The sequence below is a fragment of the Idiotropiscis lumnitzeri genome, chromosome 3 (genome assembly GCF_059441095.1).
Source record: "Idiotropiscis lumnitzeri isolate Australia: NSW breed Sydney's pygmy pipehorse chromosome 3, RoL_Ilum_1.0, whole genome shotgun sequence".
NCBI lineage: Eukaryota > Metazoa > Chordata > Actinopteri > Syngnathiformes > Syngnathidae > Idiotropiscis > Idiotropiscis lumnitzeri.
Window position 1 is genome coordinate 11,702,607 of NC_142393.1, and position 27,098 is coordinate 11,729,704.

Genomic DNA, 27,098 nt, shown 5'->3' on the forward strand with positions numbered 1-27,098 from the left:
AATAGCCGCTAACAGTTGTTAGCTGTTTTTCGCTAACACTTTCCCAGACATCCGCGCATTGTCTCTTCGCATGGCTAAAAGTTGCCAAATGTCACCAATGACAGAAGTGGCCCATTGACTTTCAACAACATTTGTCAGGAAAAGTTGCCAAATCCAACACGCCGCATTTCAAAAATGTATACTAGGTTTCGAACCACGTCTTTGAATTCACTTTACAGAATTTGTCAGGGATTAGTTGAGGCGGGAAGATAGAACCATGTATCATATGCAACATAATGCGGCCCCTCAAACGCCTCACAGCTCTTCAAATATTGCCAGCGGAAAAGTCGGTGCCACAACAACATTTTCCCTGCGTGACATTTGCGAGGTAAGAGAGGAGGAGTAGGTCGCTCACTTTTCTTCTTTATTCACGGCACGAGAGCGCGGGGAGAGTGGTTAATTTATTGAAAAGAAGGTAGGCGGACGAAGCAGCGGCACGGAACTGATACCCTGCGCGGCTGTAGGTTGTGCAACGAAGGGGCGGGGGGGGTTTGGGGGCGGTAACAGGAGGGCCGGGAGGGAAGGGAGGGGTGCGTGGACCGGTGCGACAGAGGAACGGTTAATGGAAATGAGTGACAGGCTTTCAGAATGATTTACAACGGGTGGCGCTGCGGCAGAGGCGGCGCTTGATGGATGATCCTGAAAGACGGAGACGAACCATAAATCATGTCTGGGAATCATTGACAGAGATAAAGGAGGGCGAGAAAAAGCAGCGGCATTGACGTTCATTCTTCCAATAATGTACATTGACGAGTTACACTACGGAGCCTTAATTAAAAAGTGAACATGGGTTCTTCTACCCCCTCCATCACCACCGCCCCCCACTTCCCCTCCGGTTGTCCTCCCCGCAGCCCCTCTGCATCGCCTTATCAATGGTAATTAAAGATGCAGCATTCTCGGCCCAAAGACACTTCCGCCACATGAGATAAGTGCTGTGCCAAAAGATAACGTCCATGCCCCTTCCTCCCATGACCCATTTGTTACTATGTATTTAGGAACAGCTTCATTGCTCAGAGGGAAACATCACTTGCAGGCTGCATGCTTTTTGATGGGAAAACGGGCCATGTTTGACGCAATCTTGCATTCAGCACTATTTCACTGCAAATCCGCCAGTGTTAAAAGTTCGGCGCGAGTGATAAAAAACAGAATGTCGGTGTTGCATGAACATTCAGTAGTAAAATAGCATGTGACACTGACTTGTTGTTAAAATGGGGTGTCACCTGGATTCAACACTGATTGGTGTCCATTTGAAATTGAAACCACATCCGTATGTAGTGGTTAAAAAGAAAAATTCTTCAGCATTATTTTCCGTCTTGCTGCAATCAAATCAAATCAAAATTCCGTCAGGTAGGTAAAACTTGCACATGAAGCCATTTGATGAAAAAAAAAAAAGGGACTCATAGCTTGAGTTTTCACATGGTCACATGCAACATTTACATGGTGTTTAACATGTTTTGGTTGAAGCAGGTGTAGGCAACTAGAGTGACGAGCTGCACGTGACTTTTTTTCAGGACTTGTGGGTAGCGCATCTGACTCCCATCAGGCTAATGAGTGTCATTTGTCAGCTGCTTGACAAACAATATGCCAATTGGCCAAAGTGTAACTTGTAAATAAGATGATCTGAAAAGCCAAGTGTCCTTGAAGGAATTTCATAGTATTAAAGTGTCTATATGACAGATTAATGTCTGCGGAATTGCCAGTCTTCCTCAATCGGAAGACAATGCCGCACAATTTATATGAGTGTTGAGTTGTGTAAAAAAAAAAAAAAAAAAACTCTTTGGTTTTCTCCCGACCAACTTGAGTTTGTAATTGTTTTGTGTCCATAGTCTGATTTGCTGCCATGTGACCAAGATCACTCAACATCTGAACAGCTATCAGGTGAAGAATGAGTGTTTATGATGAATCATTTGGCACACCAGCCAACAAAGTGCCGAAATGAAGGCAATGATGAGATGCGACATCATCCAGACCAGGTGTAAGGGTCTTGTCCAATATGTGATCTTTAGTGTTGCCATGACCTCCTGCGTGGAAAAACTATGGAACTGAATGCCTGAATGGAATGTTTGGATGTGTGGGTACTAATAATTAATTCCCTACTTTCAGGAAAATGAACATATTCATCGCGATAAGGCATTTCTTTTGTAATAAAAAGTGTTATTACAATGCGTTTTAATGATTTTAGAATTGAGGAGGATTTGTTCATTGTTACATGATTTTATTTTTGACGCGAAAATTATTAATCAAATTTTAAAGTGAAAATACGGCAAAAAGTCAAGAATCTAGGCAGTCTGGCCTAAGACAGGACAGAACGAATCTGAACATAAACAGACACACAACACTGCGGAGGGAGCATGCTCGAGGCTACTCGCGCACTCAATGTAAATGACCAAGATCAACTTTAATGCTGCACAGAAAACTCGCTTAAAACAAGTGAGAGTCGGCCAGTAAGTCGCCACTATTTTCAGTCATTACGAGAGACCCATAATTTGCTTTTGTAAATGACTTTGGATAGTAACGGAGTTAGCGACAACACTAAAATTGACTCGGTAGCTAATTTCTGTGTCCAGAAATTGAGGTGAGACAAATTTGAAAAAATAAATAAATAAATAAATAAAATAAATAAATAAATAAAATAAATCTATTTGGACTATAATACCGAATGTGAGTGCCAACTATTTGACAACAAACGCACAATTACCCCTCACTGTTGTTTGAAACAATGGTCATTAAAGATCATACCTGTAAATGTGAGAGTGGTTGTTTGTCTACTGCACATGTGTCAAACTCAAGGCCCGGGGGCCAGATCTGGCCCGCAACCTCATTTTATGTGGCCCGCAAAGGGCAAATCATCTGCATCAACTTCCTGTTTCTAGCATATTTTCTTCACTTTTAACAACACTGAGATATGAGATATTGCCATTTATTTGTTACCAATCCTCCCCTTTTAAAATAAATTGAAAAATTGTTGAACAATTACTTACTTGCTTCTGATTTCAAAACTGGCTTTCCAATCAATTTATATGGGTTCACAGTCATACCGGCCCTCTGAGGGAAACCACAACTACGATGTGGCCCGTCCACAAAAATGAGTTTGACACCCCTGGTCTACTGTTATCTGTTCGCTGTGATTGACTTACAACCAATGGTGCAAAGTGTATTCCGCCTCTCGTTCAATATGAGTTGGGATAGACTGCAGCTCACGCATGACCCTGAAAAGCATAAGCAACAAATTGGATGGAGAGTGCCATCCTTGCCGAACCTCACACAAAGTAAACTAACAGGTATGCGTTATCTCAGTCTGAGTTGCATGCAAATTTATTTCTGAGCTTGCCATCTGTCAATTGTTAAATGAGTGCCCTTTTTTCCCATTGTTTTGAAGCACCCACTACTTGTGCTCTTTGCGCATTGTGTACTGGCCACAATCGTGTTCCGTGAACGTTTTACAAATTGTACAACAGCCCTGAAAGTTAGCACGTCTGATTTATTGTCGTAAAAAAAAAACAAACCCAGAGTGGTGCCTCCATCTTCCCAACGTGAGCCTCTTGAAGATGGCGTCAGTGTGTCTTGAGTGCAGATGGCACTTTGATAAACAGGAGGAGCCCTGCAGGAGCCGAGATGAGTGGCATTCCACATCAGCTGAGCTCGCTTTACGTGCACACAATGGAGCAATGAGGTGAAAGTAATCCTAAACATCTGTCTGCTGGGTCCGACACGCACACGCTGTTTGTTCAAGTTCAAGAAAAGACATTAGAGAGTGGGGGTGGGCTTGATGGAGGGGCTGTTAGAGCAGATATCAGTTCATGCTCTCGCCTCCGGAGGGATTAAGCTTCTGTTTGTCCCTTCTCGCAGAGTTCCCACAAACAAAAAACGGCATCCATTATACCGCATCGTGATAACGAAAACTGTACACGTAGTATTTTCCCACAAATAGAATTGATGGATAAATAGATTAAATTAAAACAAATATATTTTTTTTTAATCAAGCCTTTTGTCAATCATGTTACACTGTCGTTTCAAATATTTTTATTCTGAGACTAATCATATCATTAATACAGTTATGGAACAGACATTCTGCCTCATTTTCCAGAATCCAACCAAAAAACAAAACGGGAACATAACTAAATAATAATAATAATAATAAATAAATAAATAAAAATAAATAAATCAATAAATCAATAAATAATAATAATGAATAAATAAAAACTCTCTCATTGAATACTAAAGACGTTTACTGGAGCACTGAAGCACTGAGCCTCGGGTTCCATTTGTAGTACATGGAATCATGGAAGTAAAAAAAATAAATAAATAAATAAAATGGCACCACAGACCTCACAGGAGAACCAAATCTACTGAAATAAAAATATATAACAGGTGAACGATTATTATATAATGATTGTTCTTAAAAAAATGTTACAGAACTATATGCATTGGAAACAATTTTTTGGGGAGATCTATTTCAAACATAATTTCTTCATTTTATTTCACAGCTAGCAAAAATAACGATTGATATTTTGTCTTCGATTCCATCATTGCTCAATCACATACAGCGGGCCTATGCGCTAAGGGAGCTTAAGGGGGGGACTTTGGGGATACTCGCTTTCCCGCCATCCCGCTGTGAGCAGACATGTTGGCAGGCTGGAATGAAAATGAATAGAATAATGGCCATCGAGCGTTGAGAAGATTTGGCGATACAATCAGTCCTGAGTGTGTGTGTGTGTGTGTGTGATAAAAAAATCATTTCCATTTGAAGGCTTGAAGTTGTTCGGATCATGTTTGATCGCATCCCCGCATCAAAACACACTTTGATAGACAAGGCAAATAATTAGGTGTCATTCAAACGTCTGACTTCCTTCTCTTCGCTATCCTGCTTTTATTTTTATTTTTTTTCTCGTTACTTTTGTCTGCACACCAAACTCAAACCGAAGTCCTCGGACGACTGTTGAGCTCGACAAGTCGAAGGGCTGCAAAGTAATGAACTCCTCCGAGTCATTAGCAGATCGTAGCTGCGGCTGATCTTTAACGGTCTTAAAAGATGATCCATACGGTAATGAAGCTCGGTCTGCTGCTGGCTCGGAGCCCGAAATGGGACGGGATCAAATCCTCGAGGGATTCGGCGAAGTGAACGTGGCACTTTGCTCATTTTTTGACCCTTTTTAAAATGTAGGTGGTCTTTGAATTCCAACGGCCCAACATAAGGGATTTCAAGGTTATATAGCGCTCATGCGCAAAGAATACATTGCCATGTGGCACAAAAGGGCTCACACGGTAATTTCGACGCTTACTGCTTTACATGTCATTTTTCTATACATATTCACTATAATTTTGACTTTAACTCATTCACCACCACCCGGGTTAAAAAAAAAAAAAAGGATCTTTGACGTCTTTAGCCGTCAATGGTAGTAAATGAGTTAAGAGGACCGCCATCTGTTTGTTTTGAGTTTTCTTTATCATTGAATTTTTTTGTCATTTGTCTTTGTTTCTTGGTGAAGTTGAAATTCATTTCAGTGTAGCAACACGTCGCCAGTGGTTGCTCGCTAAACAATAAGTGAGCAAAGACAGCAGAAGAAGAGGAAAAGACTCCAAAGTCAATTTCATTTGCTTGACATTTTAAGATGAACATTAATTTATATGACACTTGAGAATGGTAAAATGTTACATTCTGTATCACAAAGCTTGTAGCTTTTGCAAAGGAAAAATTGGAATTATTTCTTTTTCTTATGGGGAAATGAATCCGAACAAGTCGGAGGTTCAGCAGCATCACAGAAGCAGACTGTGTATTTGAACCCCAACAGTAAAAACAAGAGTACGATGTCGACGTCTAAGTATTGTAATTCAGATTTTGTCCGTCAACCGCGCCTGTGTCCAGGCCCCAGCAGGACGTCCCACAATGGCCTGCGGCATCTAACGTCCGAAAGCCTAACCCCTCCCTCCGCTTCTGCCGGGACCACCCTGCCGGCCGGGGCGCGCCACATGACAGGATGCCGCTGCTCAGAGTTCAGACCCGTCGCATTGTTTTTCTTGGAGCGCGCTGAAAGCAAATCGCAGTTAAAGGGCCGCAGTGCTCGCAGTAAAAAACAAAAGCGTTGCAGTCATTCATCAAAGTCCAAAAATACCCCCAACAGCCGACAACCCACCCACTCCCCTCAAGGCCCGGTGCGCCTCCCACTCTGAGCTTTAACTAGGACTCCAAATAATTCCAGAAATGACAAATGATACTTATATCTCTGGCCTGTGCCCAATCAATAAGAATGCAGAACAACAATCCATCTTGGGACGTATCGACAGATGTGGCTCAACATCTGTTGGGATGCGCTTGGTGATTTCATCGTGCTGGGCGGGGGCAAGTGGATGTTACCAAAATTCATTCAACAGAAGGAGGGGGTGGATTCATTTATAACGAAGAGGCCTTTCATAAAATGCGGGATACAGATGAGTCCGATGAGAACACCTCCACGTGTGTACATGGCAGTTGCGTGAACCCAAACCAACCCCCTCGCCGAACCCCCACAACTGCCCCCCCCTCAAGCAAAAGAGCAGCTGACAGATCGCACTTCAGAGCGGCTTTAGCTCCAGCTCCCCTTGAGGGGCTATGATGGATGATTCCTGCTGCCACCTCCATCCTTTTTCTCTTCCAATCTAACTCCTCACAGGTAGACCTCAAACCTGCTCTCACATTCGAGCGTTCTATTTTGACCTTTCAGACGAAGTGGCTTCCAAATGGCAAATTAACAGCAGATTCCAACCGAGTCAAAGGAAGCAATGCTGAAAATGAGCGATCCGAAAAAGCAAGACGATGTTGTTTAGGGATGTCATTAGTACGGAGGGGGGGGATGTTCAGACCCCTGCTGGTCTGAAGGCATTGAAGAGCTGTTAGCTTAGCCATCTGGTAGACAATTACAGCGGAACAAACGCACCGCCTCAGCAAATAAAGCCCGGCTCATCAATCACCACAATGGCCGCAAGTCGGCCTCGTATTGGCTCTGATTTAATAACCTGATGAACTGCGGCGGTGTCAGCTGGTAAACATTCCTCCAGCACTTTGCGTGTCCGAGATTTGCAAATGTAAATAACTCAAATAGGCTATTCGGTAGCAAATACGGTTTTTGCTACTACTAGCGATGGTCATTTGACTACATTTTATTCATAAACGATGGGAAAATTAAGAATCAATTATCAGCCAATCAATGTTTTATATCTAAAAGGGGAGGACCTCTCTCAAAATGTTCTGATCACCATGTTAAAAAAAAAAAAGAAAATCCTCGGAAGAGTTGAGCCACCGCAAAGATCTTCAGTAAGCATCTCAACTCCTCACAGCCGACATCACATTGGGCCTCTTTAGCCAGCAAAAAAAAAAAAAAAACAAACAACAGGACCTCTGCCATTAAGAGATACGGCGTTCCCTCGTAAAGTTTTTGGGATAACGCAGTTGTTTGTTTTTTTTCAAGGGGATTTTTTTTTTTAATAAATTTATGTACTTCCGGGTCAGTTTGGCTGCCCTAGCCTCTGATGCTCTGCAATTTGAGAGACAACGGTACGTTGACATCATATGCATGAAAAGCGACAAGGTGCATACAATTCACTCAAACGTAATAAGCTCCATGTTTGTGGCTTTTGTTTCCCCGGGAGATGACCCGGAAGTACATAAACTCACAGTTATACAAAAAAAAAAAAAGGAAAAATCAACTGTTATCTCGCAATCTTTGCGAGGGAACCCAATTTTTTTTCTTTTTTCTTCCATGTCACCATAACGGCTCCTTACCTCTGCTGGTAGCACAGCAGCAGTGCATTCCAACTGAACTCGATTACTTCAAGACACAATTAACCAACAATCAATTTCACACAACGGAAAGAATTGTTAACGGTCAATCAATTGATTATTCAGTCTCTCCCTCGGTGCTAGCAATAAAAAGTACACTCACTCATTCTTAACAAGCTATGACCTACAGTTTGCACGGGTTAGGACGTGTCAATCTACCACATATTAATTAAACTTGCGGAGCGGAAAAAGCACACAATTCCACCACAGCTCTACATTGAAAATAATCCACCTTCCTTGGTTCAAAATTTGTGTGGTAGAACCTCTGAAATTTTTTTCCATGACAACTAAGAACGCTAACGGTTGCCTTAATGCGTACCTGTGCATTTGTGCGTCTCTTGACAAAAGTGGGAAAAAATATATAAATTTGTGATGTTTTTTATCCAACCATAGCATGAAGGGAGCAGTTTCTCTGACACAAACTCGGCACAAGTAGTGATGAACAGCCTCAATTGTGAGGCTGCTACCTTTAGTGCTATTAGGAGTGCGCTGTAATCTTAATGTAATTGGAGTTCGGGAACCTCGCACAGTGGCAGTCAAAATACGAGCGCCAACATAATGTATGTTCCTAATGATAACTCATTACAAAGACAAAAAAAAATAAAAAATCTTGATTGTGTCGCTGTTGTAATTTGCACCAATGAAGATTGAAATTTAAAAAAGGGAGCGCAGGTTAAAAGTGACAAACGTATTACACAAGTCGAGTTTCAAGTAGTTTCCTTAATTAATGTGTGCCTGATGCTTTTAATTGCAATCACACTCCCCCCATGGGACCCGAGTGTGTCTCGTTGGGTAATTGCAGATGTTGATATGTGATGATCACGCCGCAGTGTCAAGTTTAACTGCAGAACGTACAAAACGGAGGAATGAGGAGGAGAAGGAGGACGACCGCCGCCGGTTTGCGTGGGGATGAATAGGCTGAGTTTCACCTGAATGCAGGTCAGTCTTTGTCAGGAACAAACCGAGCTGTGTTTCTGGGTTGTGGCCCATGTGGAGAGAAAAGAAGTAGGCCACCGCCGCGGTCTCCAGTTCTGCTTTGTACACGCGTCACCTGCCAACTCGTGTTGTCCCGTACAAAGCTGGACGTGAGCTGCTCTGGCAACAAGCAAATGTTTTCGTTTACCCCCGGGGGCATCGGCACTCGGTGGCAGGACCGGGGAGGGTCACACTCTTTTGCTTTGGGAAACCGCAATATAGAATAATGTGCACGTCAGAATGTAGATCAACTGCTGAGGCTGTCAATTTGGCCATTGATGCTAATGGTTCAAGGTTTAATTTAATTTAAGATTAGCTCTGATCAGAGATTAGTAAAACTATGTTTAAGATTAGTTAATCCGGTTTTAAAATGTGATAATGCTCTGTTGCACCATTCAAAATGAATCTGTTTCGTAAAACACAGTTAACAGAATTTAAACTGAATTTAAACTGATTTAAATCAATGTGGATAATGAATAATTAATTATGCAATTAAATATCTAGGTTCCACCGCCGGAAGTGAGCCTCAAGGCTTTTTTTTGTCAATTTCACATTACATTGTAGCTAGCTAGCAAAAACGTTAGCCTGATGTTGCTTGCTAACTTGATTGGCTATGTTATGATGGCGTGACAGAGGAGCTCAAAATTTTCCTCCTTTGAAAATAGTGGCCGACCGAATTAATGGCGCAATTGTGGCAATCAATAGAAGACAATAAAATGGATAACGGCACGGTGAAAAAAAAAAGCGGCATTTCTGTCACTTCCATGTATAGCAGTGTTCACCAGTAAGTCACCAAAAATTACTATTCGTCATAAAATGCAACGGGATTGAACACGAATCTCAATTTTTATTTCTTTCTTTTATTTATTTATTTATTTTGTGGAACTTTATTATTTTGGTCTCTTTTTGGTTTCGCCACCAAAAATGCAGCCTTTGTCAAAGCTAAACTTTCCAATTGTCAGTTTAGATTTAATTCTTGATCACAGTTTAAACTGGAGTTTAATGTTCTGGTGCAACCTAATTATATTCAAACATGGTTGAAGATAGCGATTTAAAATTGATTAGTCATGGTCATCTCTAGTTGGCGAACTTGAAGTTGGTCTTTGAGGGTGGCTACAGTGGCAGGGTGGTGGGCAGTGGCAGCTTATCTGAGCCAGATTTTCAAGGTTTTTTTTTTTTTTTTGGGCACCTTTGCAAATGTATTCAGTTTTCTGGAAGTCGCACTCAATTAGAGCAGCGGGGGTTAGGAGTGTGTTTTTCAGAGGACACGTTAAAGCTCCACACATATTTATTTGCTGCCATCGCGGCTGAGGTACCGATGACAGCCTGTCATGAGTCGACTTCTTTGATCAGCCGTCTAAAAAATAAATAATAAAAAAAATGGCGGTGGGAGGATGGTGGAGGGGTAGTAACCATTCCTGACAAGTGAAAAGAGAAACCCAAAAAGGTACACAAAATGTTTATAAAGCACAATTTGAAAAAGCAAGAAGCCGAAAAGAGCTGATAAAAGACGGACAAGGATATGACAAACGCAGCGCTAATCAAATGATCAAACAAGGCCATGGGAGCCTCACAATCGAGAGCGACTTTGGAAGGACTCAGCGGGACGAATCAAAGTTTAGCTGTTCATTTCAAACCGGAAAATCGTATCTTTGAGACTATTAGCGCCGCAGCCAGTCGGCGTGGCAAAGTGAGGAGTTACTCATATCCTGCCTCCGTTTAATGATTCACCACCGAGGAGCGTCCACACGCTTCCAGGAGGATTCAAATCCCTTTTCCCACAGCCTCTTTCAGTCGGCATGATAAATGACACCCGTCATTCCACCGCTGCCAAACAGCACAGAGGGGAATTGTACTGATATATGATTCACAAGAACAGGAAATAAACTCGGCCTTTCAGTGCAGTATTCCCGCTCGCCAAGTAGGACGGACCTGGACAGCGTCAAGCTCTCAGGGCAGAGGCGGTAGGAAGGGAGGGGGATGGTTCTGCCGAAGTCCAAAAAGGGAAAAGGACGGCGGGTCCAAAATGCTACTAACGACTGATGAAAGACACACGAGTCGCGGCAATAAAACAAAAAGCCAGCTCGGGAGGGTCGCGCTGTTTAACGGCGGCTTGACTAAAATGTGCAATTATCAAACGGAGGCAAAATAGCAAGAAACGAGAATGTGCAACCTCCCTTTGCCCCCAATTACACCGCAGCAAGCAGGGCTAATTAGTGCAGCGTTTGATTTGAGAAAGACCTCGCACAGATCCAATGTGAGCTCCGGCATTTCTTTCCAAAAACATCCAGCTAATTTTAGACAATGTGCGCTTGAGTGTCCAAATAGCCAGAAAAACAGCAGGGGTTCTGGGATGTGACCTTTAGGAGAGCTCGGCTTCCCCAATCAGGATGCCATATAGGGTATAATAAACATCCTTTGTGAAATTGTTTTGCCAAATTAGTTTCAGAGCACATTTGCAAATCAACTCACCTGCTTTTTGTCGTCAAACGCCTCAATTTAATTCGGTATGCAAGTGCTATTCTTTCTGTTTGCTCGAAATGATTTTAAATGAACCATTTCTTGTCAGCAAAAAAAAAAAAAAAAGTAAAATAAGTGAGTAAAGTAATATTTTAAAAATGGCAGTTTTACCAAGTATAAATGTGTAAGGTCAAATATATTTAACCTTCTATAGCGCAAATTTTCAATTATTGCAGGTAGTCTGGAACATTTGCTGTACTACTTCTAATTACAATTAAACTAAAATAGGTTAGCATACGTTTGACTGATCTCATTTAAAATGCACTAATACAAATCTGCTAGACTAAATTATGTTGTAAAATGATACCCGTCAACAAATTCAGAGTAATATTTTTTCATCAGACATGCAAATAAACTTTCCACGGTGTTCTTTTTTTCCCCGGTGATTCTGAATCAGCTCTCGTTTGTTGTGTAGCACATCAGGTTTTAATAACAATAATGATAATAATAATAAAAATAATAATAAGAATAATTGTGATCTTAAAAAAATACTACTACTACTACTACTAATAATAATATAATAATTATTATTATTATTATTATTATTATTATTATTATATATGTATATTAATAATATTTATGATTATGTTATGGTTATTGTTATGTTTGGCAGTAGTTGGAATTTTTTCTGAAACATTAGAGCTATAAATTACAACATGATAAAATCCGTCAATTTCATGAACAATTTTACTCACATACTTTCACGTACAATCAATGAAATATCTCAAAAACCTGATCTACTACAAAAAAAAGAACATTTTTGTAAATCAGCATCACAACTATTAATATTAAATAATGACTATGTGGATTAATATGGAGGTTGTCTACCCTTGGAACCTATTGGGGAAAGCGTCAATCCTAACCAAACTGATTAATATGGAATGTTTAATATGTTCCTTGACTTGTGTGATCGTCACAGCCACAGTCACATATTGGCGCTTTGGGTGTGCAATTGTTTAGTCATGTTTTGGGGGTGGAAGGCTTGTGAGGAGTTGGATGCTTTCAAGTGAAATGATATGCAAATAGACCATCCATTTCATATTACTTATCCAACTCAGGGTCGCAGCATGAGAGACTATTCCAGCTGACTGCCAATCAGACTTAAACCCTCCCCGTCACTGAGAGGGACGCTAGCTTTGTGAACCACTACAGCATCATGTAAAAACCATTACTCCGTAGTCAAAACAATAATATATAGTCACTCAATCCCAATTGGCCATTAAGATTTACAATGTAAATCCAAGTGCATGTTAGGAGGCACGTCCTACTGCAGGCCCTTCGACAAGCCCCTCTTCCACACACACACACCCCCACACACACGCATACACGCACACTTCCTCTCGGGCCAGCGATCAGCGGTGAACTGCCTCTTGGGCTCGTAGCGACGAGATGTGCCCAGGGCCGGGATCAGCAGCACTCAATCACCCGGACAGCGACATCCTTTCGCCATCACTATCAGAGAAGCCCCCTTTGGAGGGGGAGGGGGGTGTTGTGCTGCTGGGGTGGATATTTATGTGTGGAGTACACACACACGCACACACACACGCACACTCGATGATATACTGTGGAGTGAAGCCGTGTAGTTCATCTCCTCCTCATTTCCAGCCTCTAAGCACATCGCCGTTGTTTGTGGCCCTCTCAGCTTCCCAGGTCGGACTCCGGAAATGTAAAAGTGACAGACTGGACCTCACTATCAGTGATTGCTTTGTTGAAAAATGTGCACCAAATGATCAAAAATACGGAGGAGGTATTTCTGGTGCTAGCCGTTACCAGAGACACTTCAAATGATGAGTGGCTATATTTTAAAGGAGCCGAGTAAGACCAGGATCAAAAGTATGCTCAAATGGTATGGGACCACCATTAATGTCTCACCGCAAGGGCTTGGTCCTGCTTTCAAATTTGTTCCTATTGTTTCAAAGTTACAATGCTAGCCTAGAAAAGTCATGGTATGCCATACTCTCAGCGGGGGATTTACACGACTCCATTTTGAATTTAAAATGGATACAAATCCAATTGTTGCGGTTATTTGTTTGTATACTCTCCAACAGTTTGTTGGAGCCTGACCAAAAAACACTGTTGTTTTGTTTGTACTCAGAACAAGTCTCTAGCATATATACGACAACACAACTTTTTTCTGCTACCGACCGGTTCATACAACTCCATAACTTGCTATTGCTAATCACTTAGCTAGCTTGTGTATTTTAGATTAGCATAATACGACTGAGACAATTAGCACCTTGGCATGCGACAATTGCAAGCGTTTTTATTTTTCCATCTCTGTGGCCCGCCGCCGCCAGGTCCATAGTGGCCCGCGGGCCAGTGGTTGGGGACCACAGTAATACACTATTAGTTACAAACTGCATGTCACATTTTAAATGTTCATTGTCTGGATACCTTTGAAGACTATTCAATGAAGTGGCATTGCCAACTGCTAGCCTAGCACGCACATGACATTTGTCGTGTGCATGGCGATTGTTTTGACAACCCCAGCCACCTCAAAACACTCGGGTAGCATCAGCTTTAAAACCGACAATAATTGTTTTGACAGAGAACAATAAGGCATGACAAAGCAAAACAACAACAACAACAAAATCAAAAATGATGGGAGGTGACTCTAAAAAAAAAATTGTTGCTACTCTTAACGGTGAATGCGTGAGGCGTTAAACATTACTTTTTGTGCAAGAATATGACCGTCTCCCCCTAAAAGCCACGCCTGTGTCATTCACGGAGCTTCAATCAAAGTGGGTCAATAACGACCAGACCCAGAGCTGATCATGGCCGCTCAGATCTCCTCCTCTTCATTTCCAGTTTTTTTTTTTTTTTTGTGCTCAATGCTTCTAAAGTCTGAGTAAAACAGAAATGCATGGCAGTAGATGATCATGATGAATCCCACCAGCGCATCCTCCAATTAAAAATGTTGTTTGACTCGCTCATGTAAAGCAACAAGATCAAAATATGAGACCTCATTTCTCAACATCAAATTCAGCCATAGAAAATATTTTTAAAAATTTCCACCTTGACCCTGTAATAAAAAAGAAAATCCCTGATAGATGTAACCTCTTCTAGGAGCTTAAAAACTTTAAAACCCTTTGGGGATTGTCTAACATGTTTTCGTTTTACCCACTTTTAGCCATTTGGGAAACTCAAAATGTCAGTTCACTAAGATTTTCCCTTTAATTAGCAGAATTGTGTGTTTTCCGGGGTAGGACTGGACCTGGATTATTTTTCAGTTTTGTCCTGTCCTGTCAGCAGTTTGACGAGTGATATCAACTGCAGCTGTTTACAATTAGCTGGATGGCGTCCCAGAGCAGTGCTCAACGTTTTTCTCACCATCTTAAAAGTCGGTATTTTCCTCTTTAAAACACAAAGACACATGTGCTGCACATTATTTTCAACACATTATTAGCGCTGTGTCATTTATTTATTTTTTTTATACTGGAGGCAAGTCAGAGTGTGTTGTCTGATAGGACGGCAGATGAGATGCGTGGGGCCGCTTAAGGGGGGGACACACCAAGGTTACCGAAGTTAACGAAAACTAATGAAATCATCAGAAATAAAAAAATAACATTTACGGGATTAAAAAATAAAGACATGCTTTAAAATAACATAACTAACTTTTATGTTCATAAAACTAAATATAATTAAAGTGAAAATGTCCTTTGTTTTAATCTTTGTCAATTAATATCATATTTATTTGGGCATTATTTTAAGTCCATACAGAAGAGATCACGTAATTGTAGATTCCTTTATCAGTTTACTTTACACAACACTTGGTGCCTTTACTCCATTAAAAAAAAAAATAAAACCTAAAAAAAAAAAATAATTAAAGCAAAGCATTTTGGAAAAGAAAACAACTACTAAAAAACCTGGTTTAAAAACTAATGAAAACTAACTCGAAGGAGCAGTCAACGCCCCCAAAATATTTGCAATAATATGTTCTTTGTGGCTTCACTTGTCGAAACACGGCATTCTGATAAAGATTGCTTTTGCGGAATATGAGTTAAGCAGCAAAATCCACCTGTTTTAAGTTATCTTATTGGGGTGGCCATTTTGCCGCTTGTTGTCGACTGAAAATGACGTCACAGTTGCTCAGGGCTCAGCTAATGACCAATCATGGCTCAGAAAAAAGGTTAGCCGTGATCGGTCGTTAACTGAGCCCTGAGCAACTCTGATGTCATTCTCAGTCAACTTTGTTTGGACTAGTGAAGGTGCATAGAACATTTTATTGCAAATATTTTTTGACAAAAGTCAAAATGAAATAAAAACTAACCAAAATGAAAAACCAAAACAATTATAACCGTGGTACACGTAACAAATTTAAGCCCCTCTTCCGCTCTATATCAGCAAAAGCCTGATAGTTGATGTCTCCTCAAGATTATGCTGACCTATCATCCTGCTGTGGGTTGCATCATGAGTTATGAGTGATTCCCCCCCCCTCCCCGATCTGCTCGATCAAACAACAAATACCTTGAATATTAAACCGTTTCAATATCTCTGATCGTAAATGCTTATGCATTCGTTCAACACGGAGTTGGGCCGAGCAGCAGACGCCATAAACTGTGACGCGCCAATTACCTGAAGCTTGCGCTGTTGCTGGAAACAAATAAAGGAGCAACTTGTTACGATTTAATTTAATAAAAATGACAATCAGAAGTGTTTCCAGAACAATGAATCTTATTGTGCTATGTTACTACAGACATCTGAGCGAGGAGAAACACGATTGTCTGTGTAGATGTCCTTATACGTGGCGTCATCTCAAGTACACAAAAAAAAACGTAAGACCCGTTAAGAATGCTCTATCGGTGCTTTATTTTGAGTGTGGATGCTCACGTTAAATAAGTTAAGATTGTAAAAGTCAGTATGTGTGTACCCTCCTTTAGAAAACAAACTCGATTTTTCCCTTTTTTTTAGGCTCCCAACCATGGGAAGCGTCAGTCTCCACAAGCTTACTGCAAAAAAAAAGGATAATGCTGTTATCACATGTGGCCCAGATTCGCAGGCCAACAATAGACACATAAAGTTCCGAGGGACGTAAATCTGCACCAGACACCTCTGAAGCCACCCGCTGGCTGTGTTCAGTTTTGCTCACTACAGAACAGTACAACTCAGAGCACTTTGGTCTTTCCAGCTCCGTCCTTTTGGTATACTGCTCAATCAAAAAATGGTGCGGATCAATTCTTTCCGTCTAGCTCACAACTTACGCCAAACTCAAAAGAAAATACAAAAATAATTGTAACCCCACGTCTATCATCGCCGGATGCTTGCAAGCTCTTCGCCGTGCACACACCTCCAGTTGCATTCCAGCTCTTTATGCAGCCTAAGGTGGAGATGATCCACTCCTGCGGCGGAACCTTCCCTTTGTGTACGCATGTGTTTGGTGTTGCTGTGACAACGGGGCCGGGCCTCCACGCCCTGGCTGCCGTGGCGCGTCGCAGGGGCAGAGCGAATCGGCTACCTGAGCTTCGTCATCAAACGCGACCAATAATTAAAGAGCTGAGTTACAGCCGTATGTTTTTTGGATGAAGATTCACTTCCCGTCCGGATTGAAAGAGTAAACAGCCACCCACCAGTTTAATCACAGTGCAGTTATCTTCCTCTGTGATACCACCCTGCCCTCGTGACTTGACACTGAATGCCATATTTATTTTATGGGGGGTGGCGGTTGACGTCTGTGAGGAGACAGCCGGATGAAGCGCTCATGTGCAAGACAATGGGCCAACTTGACTACAATAACAGCGTTTATCAACGGAGCTGCGCAGACCATCGAAAAAATAACCATCTATTTTCCTCACGGCGGCAGCTGACACAGCTCGTGTTTTAGCAGGCCAGGCCCTCTTGAGGTTTTACCACCAATTGAAACGCAGGCGACCTTTGGCAGGAAATAAGAGGGGCGGGGGCGCCAGCCAAGGCGGCTTTTCATCATTTCAGCCAAATCAGAGAAGGAAATGAATATGGATGTCCTCGGGCAGGAGGGGAAGACATTTGAGGGTCTGATGAGGTCCCTCAAGGAAATGACTGGACAGTATTACAACTTCTCAGACGCAACATCACACACGCAAGCACACACGCGCGCACTCTCAAGACCTCACCAGGAGTCCCTCAGTCGTGCTTTATAAGGCCCGGCCCACTTTTAAGACAAAAAAAATATATCATGATTACAGTCGACCCTCGCTATTTGCAGGGGATAAGGACCGGGTGAAGATCCAGGTATAATTGATGTCCATTGAAATTAATCAGGGGTAAAAAAATATATACATTTTTTTTTTCAAACCTCCAAAATTCTTCAAAAAATAAATAAATAAAACAGTCGCTTCCATATTCACTAGACATTAAAACATGGGGGGATTGTATGAATTAAAAAGAAAAAAAAATATTTTTTTTTAATAACTGTAAAATATTATATTTATATTTTCGTCCCCTCACACCTAAAACAATAACAATATTAGTTACAGGCCGAACATTTTAATGTTTTACAATACATTTATTATTTGTTTAACTTTACAGCAAGGAAAAAATCTGCCCAGAATTTTTCAGGGGGGCTAAATGTTTGAACGTCATTATTTGTCTCATGTAATCTGTTCTTGTGCTTTTTTTTAAAAAAAATAATCTGATTTTTGCAGATTTTAAAATAACTTTTTAACAGCCAGTCAGGCCCAAGTTCATAATAAATTACAGTGGGTTTTAAAAAGAGACCACTGCAATTCATTTAAGATTTTTTTTTTTTTTAATTTGTCAGTGTTGTATTTACTTAACTGGTTTCAACAAAAAGGAAAATCCCACATAATTTTCTATAGAATTAATTTGGACTAGCACCAAAATGCAATAGGTGCTTGCAATCCATTAAAATTTCAAGATTTGTTTCCAACCTTTTTCTTCATTTTTGCATGAAGCCTGATGAAAATGCGCAGATAGTATCCAATTAGGCTTGGCTGGCCTTGGTGGAGGTCTTCTCTCTATGTTAATATTAGATGTGTGACCTTGAAAATAAAAGGTAAAAAAAAAAAGAGCTGCGTCAAAGCTGACTACAATCTGCCCACGCTGCTTGTAGAAGGTTACTGCCAGCTGGAAAAGGCCTCTGCTGTTGCTCAATCTCTCAGCGTGGTGAATAGTGACGATGACATCACCGGCCGCCCACGGGAAGTGTGCGCGTGACGTGTCCGCGCAGTTCCCACCGGCGGTCTTCGCTCTCCGCCAGACGAGCAAGCCGCTTCCTGTACAAAGACCTCCCTGTGTAATATAAATCATGTGAGGATAAAGTTGTAAATCCTCCCAGCTTTAATATCCTCGAGGGGTGTGGCTTTAATCAGCTGTAAGTGCCTTAGAATGTCAAAGTCACAAACTTCGTTTATTTATTTATTTATTTTTTTTGTGCTCACAAGCCAGCCTTTAGAAAAACACCAGGGAGAGATTTGATGCACTATTTTATCAAATTAGCTCAGCTTCACGGAATATCACTCTAAAAAAACTCCAAAGACAGTACAATAATATTTTTTCTAAGTTTCCCCCGCATTCATTTTCTCCTCTAAATGGCACCATTTGTCATGGACTCATTAGCGAGACAGTCAATTCCAAACGCCTCCAATATCAAACTTAAATCACACTCAAAGCGCATTCGTCATCTGGCTGACACCGCACAACTTTATTATATGTGCAAATATAATATTGAGATGAATAAAAGTTTTAAAGTTATCATAACTGCAGTTTTAGATTTATTGTGCAGCGCTTTAGAACGGCTGACGGGTTTGAAATGTGAATTTGGATGTACACAGTGTACTTTAATCTCAGAACTTGTTCAAGGTAGAATCCCAGCCATCCATCTTGGTTTTGTGCAAGCCGGACGAAAAGTACAGTCGAAACGTGCATCGGTGGAGTTTTCTTCATTTTGGTATTTTCGCAGACGGACGCAGTTACAAAGGTGCATTTGCGCCATTGTGGGAGTGAACACACACAAACGAAGTCTTGGCTGATGAAAGCAGCTCCATTCATTCCCTTTAAATACAGAGCAATAGAGATACATACAATCTAAGACATTGCAGAGCAGAAAAATGCACTCTTCAATTAAATCCACCCAAATCGGGTTACATCACCTGCGCAGCTATTTATTACAGCTTTTAGCTCGTGCCTATTTTCTGTCACCAAATTGGCAGGTGCGCTGGAACGCCCAGCGCAGTTTGCTACATTCCCAAACAGGGTAAACTAGACTTGCCCTGGCAGGTAAATGAAAACGCGCCAGAACAAAATACTGCTCCAGTCAAAAATTTGGAAACTCCATCCCATTCAAATGGTCGCAAGCAAACACATTAAAGAGCAGGAAGAAATTCAAGCGATTGCCTCATGATAACGCACAGCTGTGAACTGAAAGTCATTCCAGCTCATAAAGCGTCATCCACATCATAAAGCGGACTGAGAAAATTCCGTCATGTGCAAAGCTGTTCCCTGGGTAAAAAGTGCCTACTCTGAAGAATATTAAACATAAGATGTTTTGATTAACATTTTTTTTTGTTTGTCAAATAATTCCATCAATATTTCTTTGTAATGATTAAACAGATTTAAAACTAATTTTAGAATTGAAAATAGCATAAATGTAATGTCACCATCTTAAAAAATTATTAACTGTACATTAACTCATTCACTACCATTGACGGCAAAATACGTCAAAGATTCATTTTTTTTTTTTTTTTTTTACTCGGCTGGTAGTCTCAAAATCATCCCATTTCCCATTGCTTTGATGCAAAGGTTCGACTCCCGAGGCTTTACGATATTTCAGGACGTCCCGCGGGTGCGGCGGCTCGACGCACTCGTCAGCCACTGTTGTTGCTTCTCTTAATCAAGTTGTGAGCACAACACAATTATTCCACATCCATCACGGACACTGAAGCTGTCAACGCTGTTTAATGAGTATCAATTAAGTCGTTTCAACTGACTCGCTCAGCACGTTGTGAAGACACAAGCGGGCGGGTGACCTCCAAACGCAAAAGACCTTCAGGCACAGTGATCTTAACGCGACAATATGTCGCCATTTTAGACTCAAATAATGACTTCATTTGGATGCTACGCCGTCTTGTTATCAGGAGATGGCAAACTAGATTACAAATACTACGCTCGCTACTCTTTGCTGGGTCTAAAATAATAGTCGACTCGCTAGGACACCTGCATGAGATGGTAACATTACTGTTTGGTGTTTGGAAGAGCACACTAAAATGATTAATCAATGTTAATTTTTAAGCGGAAGAGTTAGCCTTTAGCAGAGGGGTCGCGACAGGACATGCAAACCGGGCCTTTGTCTCGCTCAGGCCTCGAGCTGAAGAACGCCAGGACAATTGGCTGAAATTGGATCATATCAATGACAAAAAATAAAAATTGCTTGTTTATTTTCTCATACATGGCAGCAGGATATTCTGTGTGTTCAAATAAAATTGTATACCGGTAAGGCAAAATGGAGTCTCATACAAAATAACAAACGGCATCAAAATGGGGGGGATTAAATTGGGCAAAGGCAAATTTTAATCAGAGATTGCTTCATGTGTCCCTAAAAACATTTTTTGTTGTGGGGTAAAAATAACACATATATTATTTTTTTTTTTGTAGCACACCGTGTTTTTGAGATTTTATTATTTGTTTGACCTATAAAGGTTGGTAATACGGATTTTACCATGCGTTGTAGTTTATAGCAATGACATTTAAAACAAAGATTCCACCGGTTGCTGAACCTAACCCCAAAATATTACTAAATATATTAATATATTACATATTTTTCTTATATTTATTTTTATTGTGAAAACTTGATGTCTTAAAGAACAAACCAATGCAGATCTGGAATCAGTACAAACACATTCAAATAGAAAAGTTTACTTGCATCTCTGATTGAAAAAAAATGTCATTATTGGATTAAAATGCAATTTGACCTTTTAAAAATTGCATGACTTAAGTATTTTATACCAGAGCAACCTTTCCAATACAATGCGAGAAAATGTTTATGCCTTCGATATGAGTTCATACCATTCTGTCAAAATGGAGAATTTTGTATGAATTAGTGTCAAGATCACTTGCAGATTACAATTAATTTATAGTGCTCTTATTCAGGGACGGAGCTACAGAGTGGCCTGAGGGGCCCTGGCCACCTCTTGTATCTCTGTGGCCACCCCCAACACTGTGGGGAAAATTTTGATATCTGTGATTTTTCTGCTATTTTGTGCAGTAGTCTCGACCCTTTGACACGATGCCAAACTTTCTTTTTTTCATAGTTACTTAAATTAATGTAAAATTGATCTAAATAAAAACTCTAAAATAATCCATTTTAAACAGCTGACCAGGATGGCAGAGAAGTAATATTTACATAAACAATGATAATGATGATGATGATAATAATTATTATTATTGTTGTTATTGTTATTGTTATTGTTATTATTGTTATTATTAATATTATTATTATTATTATTATCATTATTATTATTATTATTATATCACACTGTTCACGTAACATCTTATTTTATGAGCACAAAGATGCATAATTTTGAACATCCCTGCGAGCTGAATTATGATTCAGTCAGTTTTTCAGTTGTTTTTTTTTTTTACCCAAGTGCATTGAAATTAAGCCAACAACGACCAGTTACCAAATCTCATCATAGATGCACGAGACCCCTGTTTGACCCGCACTGGGAGATGGAAAATGGCGGTCCAGCAAGGTCAACGATGGCGGCCGAGCATAGACTTGATTCATCAAATTAGGTCGTGTGTAATTGCACCGCGTGACGACTCATAAAACACGGGGCGCATAAAGCTGTCGAGGCGCCATCAGCCTGCCGCTAAACGAAGTTACCAAAGGTGCAAAGTTCAGCAGTTCACACCGTGCCGCAGGAACGTGCCCGGCAACACGTCTTTCGCTCACATGCTCATCGTTACTGCGGAGACGTGAGGCGAGCATCCTTCTCAGCCCGAAGCCAAAGAACAGAATTAATGCAAGGTTTACGTTTTAGGCTAATTGGTAGTTGGTGATTGATGACAAAAGTGATCGTTAAATATCCTACAACAGAATGTTGGAGAAATGCTTTTTCAAGTGCGCCCTGATTGGCTCGCAATCAACCAATCAAATTGCTCAAACATGGAGCACACTGTTATCGCGAGTTGTCATAAAGGTATTCAAAATTTCACTCCTCAACAATTATAGCATTACAGGTGAATTTTATTTTGAAACGTTTTTTATGATTTGTCGTTGTTGACAATAAATAAATATTAAAATTCAGCAAGAAGTAAAGAAAATGGATAACTGGAATCTTTTTACATTTTATTAACAGATTGAAACTAATGTATACGCAGCATGATATGGTTCTATTATCATACTGAAACATTATTTTGCACTTTTTTTTATTGTGGCTTCATGTGTAGTTGTATTTTATTAACCATTCATAAAGTTCATAAATGTTTTTCAGTATTAGTATTATTGTTTTTCAATTGGGAGGATTTCTCTTAAAATTCTTTAATAATATTTATTTATCATTACATATTTAAAATGTGTTTAAGAGTTTATTTATAATTGTGAAAACTATTTGAATTTATTTACTTTTTATGAATATCTTCAAAATTACAAGGTTCTTCTGCATCAAAATACATTTTGAACATGCACACAAATAACCAAATTTGGTTCCTTGCTACAAGCTAAAATAGACATGAACAAAATTAGCGCTTGTTATCAATAAAATGAAAGTGTGATATGAAGAAATGTTACAGCCCATTTAGGCACCAAACTAGTTGGGCCTGACTTAACTGTGCCGAGTCAAATCAAACCTTTTCGTTATCACCTGATTACAAAGTGACCCACCCCTAGGAGGTGTGCTATGTGACGATGATTTTCCTTTGCAATTATCACAGATCACTCCATTAGCAATCGCACCAATGTTGTCATCGCCCCTGCAGTCGCGAGCAGACGAGGGTTAATTTACATAATTCATCTTAATTGCGGCTCATTAGGAGTTTGATAAGAAGCAAATCAGATAACTTAAGATGAATGTTTTCTCCGGGTTTTTTTTCCCCTTTCATTTTAGGAGCATGGACCCACTTCAATCAACAGCCTGTTCTATGAAAAGCTTGTGTTTCCACTTAAATACGCGACAACATGACTTTTTTTAATTCTTCTATTTTTTTAAATATTATTTAACAGGCACTGCTGAATTAAGGCAAAAAAATAACGCGCTCTCATTCATTGTTAGGTGCAATGGTACTCAGGTGAAAACCTAATCCATTTGTGATTTGTTTTTAAGGCCTCCATATGGCAGACGAGCGCCCCCCCCCCCAACCCTCCTCCCCTCCACCCCGACTCCCCACCTCCCGACACTACACATGTAGGTCAACAAGTACAAGATGAACGCCTAAATCTCTGTGCATGGAAAAGATAGAGATGACGTCGGGCCGCGGGCATAAATTACAAAGACGGGAAGCTCTGGCGGGAATGTTCATCATAAAAGTAACGCACGGCACAAGAGGAAGCGTGCATTTCGCTGCAAAGAACATAAAACACACAACCCACACAGCACTGTGTAATCGATAGCAGGCCCACCGCTGCTACTGTATCCCCTGCATAAGGACAAAGTGTCGGTTGAGCCATCTTGCACTAAACTCACATCCCGATATTCTAGTTGTTGTCAGACTTAATGACAAATGGCTGAAAAAAAAAATCCACACTACAACAAGAAATAGACTAATTTCTGCATCACATCTACATGAATCAAATTGTCGTTTCCTGTAAACTGGCACATGTCTCAAGAGGGAAGTAGTGAGGTGACACACCTATATATATATATATATATATATATATATATATATATATATATATATATATATATATATACACATATATTAGGGATGTCAAATTTAAAGCATTAACTCAGGTGATTAATACAAATATTTTAACTCAGTTAACGCAGTCTGATTAACTTGAAACATAATTTGCATACGTTGCAAATATTGTGCCATATTAGCTGTACATCTTTAGCACGTCTCAGAACAAAACATCGCGTTCACGTTACCACTGGGCCTTGCGAACCAACACTGCTGAAGTGTGGCGCTTGTGAGAAATGTTTCGAAGAAAAATGCCTGGAAAGCTGTCTCCATTTAGATCGGATTCAAGAATCAAAGAAAGCTATTAGAACAGTCTTTGAATTAAATATACTTCAAATTTGGTGATTTTGCATCAATTCCAAGATATTATTCAAGTAAATATCTGTTCCAAGCGTCGCAAAAAAATAGTAGTTGAAAAATGTGCTTATTCGCAATTAATCATGGACTGTTTTCGTGATTAATTACTTTAAAAAATTAATCACTTGACACATACATATATACATATATATATATATATATATATATATATATATATGTGTGTGTGTCCGTCCACTCACGTAACACTAGCATTTACAGATACATACAAAATATAAATCTTGCTGTATATTCACATAAACACGACATACAAGTATCTGTGTCCACATACATAAGCAAACATGTGTCAGTCCACTCGCATGTAATGGAAACATCTGTTCATGCACAGGAGTCTCTCTTCCCCATCACGCGAAAAAAAAAACCCACTACGCCACCCACATGTGCACGCACGGCAAGAACGGCTAGCGTGCAGCGCTAGCGGCACCTGCCACCATCTCACCTGACTTGATATTTCTCCTCGTTTTACAGTAAAAAGTCGCTGATGAAGAGGAAGTTATTATGGGAAACCTCTACGGGGGTAGAGCCCGAAAATGCAAACGCTGCAGCAAAGTGTGCCGCGCTCGGGAGACTGCATTTGATCAAAACATTTGTTGACGTCAACTTCGTCGCAGAAAAACACGGAGAGATGTAATGCCCGCTAATGATTGCATCATTTTGCAACTTCCTGGACCTCGAGCCAAAGTTTGGCCCCCCCAAAAAATACTGAAGTTTCCGCACATTAGCGTCAAAATAAAGTTCCACAACTTTTCTGCTTTTAATTGAAAGTTCTTTTTTTCCCTTTCCACCTTATTTTGGGAGCTAGCGTTCTCTGCTCAACAAGCTCACGCTACCATAGCGCTAGACTTGATTCTTGAAAAATGTGGCGCAGTGTGGATCAGTTAAAAGTGGAAATAGGTCATGTATTCGCCGTTGTTTGTTTATTAGCAAGATTACACATTAATTGCTTTCCACCAAACTTTTGGAGAATTGGAAACTGGGCCAAATTAGAATGCATTGAATATTGTGCTGCAAATACTTTTTTTCCCTACTTTTTAAATGTCAAACATTCAAGATTAGCATCTAGAATGAAGTACAACATAAAACAGGATCACGTCTCCGAACAAATAAAGGACAACGGCAGTTCAAGAGGAGTCAAATTCCAAAAGAACAAGCTTCGTTAGCCCCTTTTTCAAACTGGACTAGCTTTTCCCACCTCAAGTAGATCAACAACATCTGCCTTGATGCGCGGATGTTTTCTGAGCAAACCACTTAGGAGGAATTTGTGCGAGGCCATTCCCACAAGCTGCTGTCAGTCATGAGCTGGAGCTGCAACACTTAATGCTTTTGTCTGCTCCCCAATTCATCTTGTTAACAGCAAATTGGGTTACAGGCACAGCGCTATTGTAAAAATTAAAAACAACAACAGCGAGAGGGAACCTCCCCCGGGTCGCGCAGTAACATATGGCTCTTTTCACTCAAACATGAACCTTGCGCTATTATGGCGCCTTTAAACTGAATCAAAGCACAACATGTGGATGATAACGGCTCACAGTGACGGAGGTTCATTGCATCACCAAACCACATGATCAAACGTTAGTTATGTCAATGCACTTCAAGTATGTAGCATTCAGGAAAACCAAGTAGCACATCCCCCATGAACAAAAAGTACACTTATGCTATATATAGACAGACAGATAGATAGACAGACAGATAGATAGCTCGTTAGATAGCTAGCTAGTGAGCTATTGAGCTCGCTAGCTAGCTAGCTAAATTTATAGCTTGCTAGCCAGCCTGACAGACAGACAGATTTTGTTTATTGTGTCCTACGAAAGCCTGCTAGCTTAATGCTAACACACAATGTAAAACTTTACAGATGTGCTCATGCTGCTACATTGAGGTTGCGGTAATTATAAACCGTTAAAAATGTGTCTTTGAACATTGGCAGCGACACGTGCAAACAGAGCGTAATAATACTCACATTTGCGATAAACTACTATTACTAAAAGATTGTAGCTGAGTTGCTAACTTGCTATGGTATTTGTCTGTGTTTTATGATCGAATCTACGTGTAGGATTTGTGTATAATATTACCCCCTGGTGGTTAAGCACCACGGAAGGAGTAGCACAATGCCTATAGAATTATAATAATGCTCATATGGTTTTAATCTTCTACATGCCATTTAATTACGTGTTTGTAAAGTGCAATAATGTTAAGTGGTATTTTCTAAAATCCTGCTAAAAAATTGTGGTTGGTGTTTTTGGGGTGCTTGACATACAGACCCATTGTTATTGTTTTTGTTGTAACAGGAGTCACCACCAAAATATCAAATATTGAATTTGGATCCTTATGACACCCTTCGGACAAATAAATGAAGGATGTATCATTGAAGGCATACAATTTGAAAGGTCTGCTTTCAACTGCGTGCTATTCAATTGTTTGGATTTTTGTTACTCCTCGTGCACTGGCTCTCATTAGATTGTGCAGGTGTACCTAATGTAGTGTGCAGTGGGTGTGTTCTTATGATCTGACATTTCCATATGCACCTATTAATAAATGCTAC

General features: G+C 40.3%; 1 protein-coding gene across 2 annotated transcripts in view; it reads right to left on the reverse strand.

The window, feature by feature from the left end:
• The window catches only part of tshz2 (teashirt zinc finger homeobox 2), a 48,896-nt gene that overhangs the window by 17,604 nt on the left and 4,194 nt on the right, over nucleotides 1–27,098 (reverse strand). The window contains exon 1 of one of the 2 annotated variants that reach the window (XM_088292024.1): nucleotides 18,217–18,428. The exons of the other annotated variant lie outside the window; for it this stretch is intronic. The gene's annotated coding sequence lies outside the window, so the exon portion shown is untranslated. Of the gene's footprint in view, nucleotides 1–18,216; nucleotides 18,429–27,098 lie in introns of those variants that run through there. 2 annotated transcript variants of the gene reach the window in all.